Here is a 5,826-nt window from a genome sequence, read left to right as displayed (position 1 = left end):
GGCACATTGAAAAAACAGACAGCCATGTCTATACAAAAAGAAGAAGAATAATAATTTATGAAAATTTTGATAATAAATAAAAAAATGGCATCAATAATCCATTGCTTTTGTGCTTATTTTTATTTATACAATGAGTTAACTTGTTACAATTTTCATATAAAATTGGTTATAACTTTGTAAAATACCCTGTATAACATAACAATCCTTTATACATTTGTAATGGCGAAGTTAAGAAGATTTTGAATATAAAATAAAATACAAGTTGTTCCAATAAAAAAAAATTAAGTTTAGTCTGCCACTATGTTATCAAACACCCTATGTAACGTTCTAATTAATTTTATAAATGTGAATCTCAAAGTTGGCTACAATTTTTGTTATTAACTTTTATTGCTATTTATTACTATAACGGATCTACGTAGCTTTACCTCACTAATCAATCACCCTGTACATTATTTAATTGGATATGTAAATAAATTCTAATTCTCTAAGATTTTCCTAAATTGATGCAACCCAAGTCCAATGATAAATCGCTGTACCGTTTAGACACGACGATAAATTAAAACAACTCGATCCTTGTGATAAGTTGATGCAATCCGATACCAACCTCAACCCAACTACAACTTTGATAAGTCGTGCGATGCACCGTTTACACACAATGATAAGTTGCAACAACTCGATTGACCTTGATAAGTTGTTTGATTTATCGCTGTGTTTAAACGATCCTTAAGAGGTGGCAGGCAACAATATAGTATGACGTCAAAACGTCAAAATTTTTCCAAACACGTCGTGTCTAAGGTATACGCTAACGTGTACGCAAATAAAAAAGTTAGGTAGAATCGGTAGAATTAAACGTCATAACAAATATTTTTCTATCAAACAAACACTAAACATATCAAAATAGCGGGTATCAAAATATACAGTCACTGCCCACGCTAAATAGTCACTAGCTTGATGAAGTTTAACTTTTTTATTTGCGTACATTTTAGCGTGTACCTAGACACAACGTGTTTGGAAAACTTTTTTTGACGTCACGACTATCACGGTCTATTATGCCTTGAATCAGATGTTCAGGATGTGACGTCACTAATTGTCACTTTGTGTCACTAACTGTCAAGTTTGATCAAATTATTTGTGTTGCGGCTAAAACTCGCCCTGATGGAATACAATGTTGCCTAATTTACTGTTTTGTTCCGTCACAAATCGTCTGTCATTCCAATCAAGTCATTCTGTCAAAAACAAATTTGGTTTTGTTTTCAAGAAAGTTCTACAATATTTTGTTTTGTTCTGTTTTGTTGAAGTTCTATTTTCTATTTGGTTCTATTTTTAGTCATGAAGTAAGTAGTATCGTGGGATATTTGAAGTTCTTGGGTACTGAAAATTCAAGAAGTTTTAAACTGGTCATCTTATTTTGGCTGGAAAAATAGAGGAAAGTTCTGAGCATACCATCAAAATATAATATAGTTTATTCCTTCAGTAAGGTCCAATCCCCACGAAATTAAAGGAACCCTACCTTTCACAAATGGCATGAGCATTAGCCAAATGTTATGTTCTTGTAAAGCAGAAAATAGTGGAAAATGTAAACATGTCTCTACTCTTGTTAAATGTAAGTATAAAGGCGGGTTGACATTACTAGTGAATAACGAATGTGGCTCACGCTTACGTATTTTGCCCCTGCTATTGTTAGATATTTTATTATCTATTTTCAAACTCGAGCAGTGCATTTGTATCTATGCATTGCATAAATACAAGGTTTGTTCCAACACGACCGAGAACCGTCAGGAAACGGTAACGATCCTGCGCAGTAAAGAAAATCCGTTCCAACAAAAATATGATCGTCATCGGATCGTCCTTCCCACTGTTCCAACAAGAATTGTGATCTTTCGGTGACGGTTTCGTGATGATCATTTCAGTAATCGGGCAAATGCATAATGTGCTGGTTGGACTGACTTGAGCACTAGGATTTAATTCTTTAAATTATTTGAGCCTTTGATCGACTAAAAGCACACAAGCTGTCACCAACAAAAATGACAAATATATGATTACCGTCATGGGACGGTAACTGGGCGATACAATTACGAACATGCGCACAACAAACGGTACAAGCAGTTTCGTGACGGTCTTTGGGCCGTCCAAAAGTTCATGTTGGAACAAACCTACAAATGTACTGCTCGAGTTTGAAAATAGATAATAAAATATCTGACAATAGCACGGGCAAAATAGGTAAGCGTGAGCCACGTTCGTTATTCACTAGTAATGTCAACCCGCCTTAAGGTATGTAAAGTTCCAAAAATAAATGCAATCATGAAAGGAATATTTTTGATTTTACATTGATATTGTTTTAGGGAAAATGTGAAATTAATGGAACATTCAGTACATGAGTTGAAAAAAATGTTAACAGATTGGCAAATGAAGACCATTTTTAATTGATCTAAACATTTATAGAAACAAAGTATATGGTTAATATAAATATTACCTGCCTGAAGTAACTTGGTGTACAAATCAATAGTAACCATAATTTTTATTCCCAGGGCCAGTGAGAAACAATGTGCATTTGATTTCTAAGTGTTCTAAGGAAAGATCTCGTAAGAATAAATAGATCTGTACAATGAAGATTAACCTAATCTGTTTAACCATCGAAATTATTGTATTGTTATAAAAATAATAAATCTCCATTTCATATTATTTACACTTACATACATTAACCTGGAATTTCATTGTGTCTACATTAGTGGCCATAGTCACAAACCTACCCTAGTCAACTGAGGTACTGTCTTTCGCAGATGTGGTAATACCGGGTTTGATACATTATTGCTAAATAAACTTTGTGAATAGTAACTTTTCACAAAATAGACAAAATAGAGTTTTAATAGCTTTTACTGTACTTAAATATTTTTTAATATTTAGTGGTAATAACATATTATATTTTGTTTTGGTATTTAAATTTACCTAAATATTTATAGAAATATACTATACTAAATTCAAGATGCAGTAGAAATAAACAAACCAAGACACGTTAAATGCTACTATGAGCACTCCCGAATCATAATTTACAATGTATATACATTGTAAATCCCAAATCATGATTTCCAAAGTTTGTACATTGTGAATTATGATTCGGGAGTGCTCCTAATAGTAGCATTTAACTTGTCTTGGTCTGTTTATTTCTACTGCATCTTAATTTTAAATTTAGTGTAGATGTGGCCATCATAGGACGCTTACTTATAAATGCAATAAAATTATTGGTTTATTTTCATTTTAAATGTTATACTTCCAGTATTGTATGTATTACCTAGTATTAAAACATATATTTTTAATTAAAAATATAAATATCTTATTTTTATAATGAACAACATTAAATTTACTTCTTGCGGGAGTAGAAAAAAGTTATAGTAAATATTTTTAACTCGTTTAGCTTTTGATGATATTTGCCATATGTTTGTGTAAGACATGTTTAATGAGTAGTCTAAGGACATATTATTATACTTTGTTATACAAAATAGACATAAAATTTTGAAACTTTCAGCTTCACTTTTTCATTGTTTCAATATTAAATCCCAAATTTAGACTCTCCACCATTTTCTCATAAAAAAGTATGTTCAGTTTTTACCTCAGGTAGACCGAAACCACCAAAAAATTGATGTTACTTAAGTTTTTAAGTATTAAAAAAATGCGTTTCATCAGATACATAAAATAATAAAAACTTTACTATTAAACCAAAGTTTTAGTTAAAATAAAAACAAAATGTTTGCTTTCTGTGTAGAGTTACAAAAATAAGTTGAAATGCTATTTAATTTCGTATTATTTCCTGGTGATCCTCTGCCATACTAATTTTACATTGTTCTTACATGCAAGCATTTGTAAATTAATTTACCATTAAAGGGCGGCCAAAGGTATATTCATATTAAATAGGTGGTTGTAGTTTTGTATATTTTATTTTCATTTGTATTATTTTTATTTTAGTTTTGTAATATTTTTAAGAACAAATAAAATAATTATAATTATTCTGAACTGTTGTTTCTTTATCGAACTTCTTTTTTTTTTGAAAAAAGTATCAACAAATCCATATATTAAAATTCAATATAAATGTAAATTTTATAGATAGAATTTACATAAAACAAGAATTTTTAATGAATGTTCGTTCAGTTTATCTATCCTTCTTGTCTTTTTTCCTTATGCCTATTACGGTATCGGATCATGGTCTGTTGTTTCTTTCACCCATTTTTCTACGCTTTTCTGTTTTTGGCTAGGCTTTTCATTTCTTCTTTCGTTTTCCCTCGTACATGTACTATATCCTCTATTTGATCCCTCCAATTCTTTCGGGGATGTCCTCTTCTCCTTTTTGTTGTGTTTCCCATTTCCAGAATTTTCCTGGCCATCCTTTCTGGTTTCATTCTTATGATATGTCCATACCATTCCAGTTGTTTATTTTGGATGTGATATAATATTGGCTCTTTTTCTTTTCTTCATTTCTTATTCTACCCCATTTTCATTTTCCTGCAATCGTTCTTAAGTGTTTCATCTCCATTGCTTCTATGTTTGACTCATGTTTCTTCTGTATTGTCCAATTTTCGCCTTGCATAGGTTATTACTGGTCTTGTTATTGTATTATGCATCTTCCTTTTCGCTTCCATTTGTATGTATTTATGTCCTAGTATGGGTTTATTTAACGTATAAAATATTCGTGTCGATTTGTTTCCTTCGTTTGCAATTTCAGCGTCTATTTTTCCGTCGTGAGTTATTATACTCCCTACCTAGGTATTCATAGGTTGATACTTTTTTTAATGTTATCTAATTGCACTTTATTTCTCTGTTGTTTAGGCCTTCCTTGTTATTTATTATCATTGTTTTGGTTATCTCTTAAGCTTTCGTTTCATTTTTCTGTACGCCTTACACCTTATTACTATTAATCCATATCATGTAATCCTTTTTTTGTTCTTCAGTTTTACTACATCCTTCCTGGCTCTTGGCATTTGAACACTTCAACAAAAAAAAATTATAGACATCAATTTCAACAGGGTTGTTTTGTTTTAATCAACTGTTTTAAACGTTTGCTTATGTTTAAAACAGATTTTGTTTAAAACACTTAAATTAAACAAGTGCTTTTTTTCATTTTCTTTATTAATATAACATCAAAAAAATTCTCAAATACATTATATAAACTTTTTAACATATATATTATTTATTTATTAATAATCTGAACACAAAAAAAAATGGAAAACTGAACGGAATTATCTATCAGTAGCCTCCGTTCTCCATAAATACTGATATGACTGAAAAAAATGAAAATATTATTTTTTAAAGTCTACTGTCCTTGAGTGACACTGAAATTTGAATTGTCCGCCAAAAGTGACATTTCTGGCAGCCAAAATTTGGCAACACTGTATTCCATCAGAGCGAGTTTTAGCCGCAGCTATAAATGGTGAGACGGACGAAGCGTTAATAACCGCTATGAATTCCAAGATTTTATTGGTTAGAACTGCCCACGTGATATCTGTGTTCGTATTGGTCAAATGATTAAGAATGACAGAGCGGGATATTTAAATACCAATATTGTATGCAAAGTGTCGTTTCAACAAGAAAACAAGTCCGCTGACCGAGGATAACAGATAAATATTTCTTGTTTATCTTACAATTGACAATTTTTGTGATAGAAATAAAAGTGTTGTAGAAAATCAATATTGAAAAACAGTATTGATTACAAAAACACTATTTATTCGTTTCTACTAGTCTGCTTTCTAGACTGTACCTAGTCTCATAAAATATTTCTTTTATCTCATAAAAAATATAAACAATTATTGTATAGTAATAATATTATTTTAATTTATT

The 5,826-nt window shown here is 30.6% G+C and overlaps 1 long non-coding RNA gene across 1 annotated transcript; it reads left to right on the top strand.

Annotated features, from left to right (window-relative positions):
• Positions 1-1,178: 1,178 nt before the first annotated feature.
• On the top strand, positions 1,179-4,008 carry LOC126893335 (uncharacterized). Its single transcript, XR_007701143.1, has 2 exons — positions 1,179-1,603; positions 2,343-4,008. It is a non-coding gene; the product is annotated as an uncharacterized LOC126893335 (long non-coding RNA).
• Positions 4,009-5,826: the final 1,818 nt, after the last annotated feature.

The sequence above is a fragment of the Diabrotica virgifera genome, chromosome 10 (assembly GCF_917563875.1).
Source record: "Diabrotica virgifera virgifera chromosome 10, PGI_DIABVI_V3a".
NCBI classification, from domain to species: domain Eukaryota; kingdom Metazoa; phylum Arthropoda; class Insecta; order Coleoptera; family Chrysomelidae; genus Diabrotica; species Diabrotica virgifera.
This window is presented reverse-complemented; position numbering and strand designations above follow the sequence as displayed.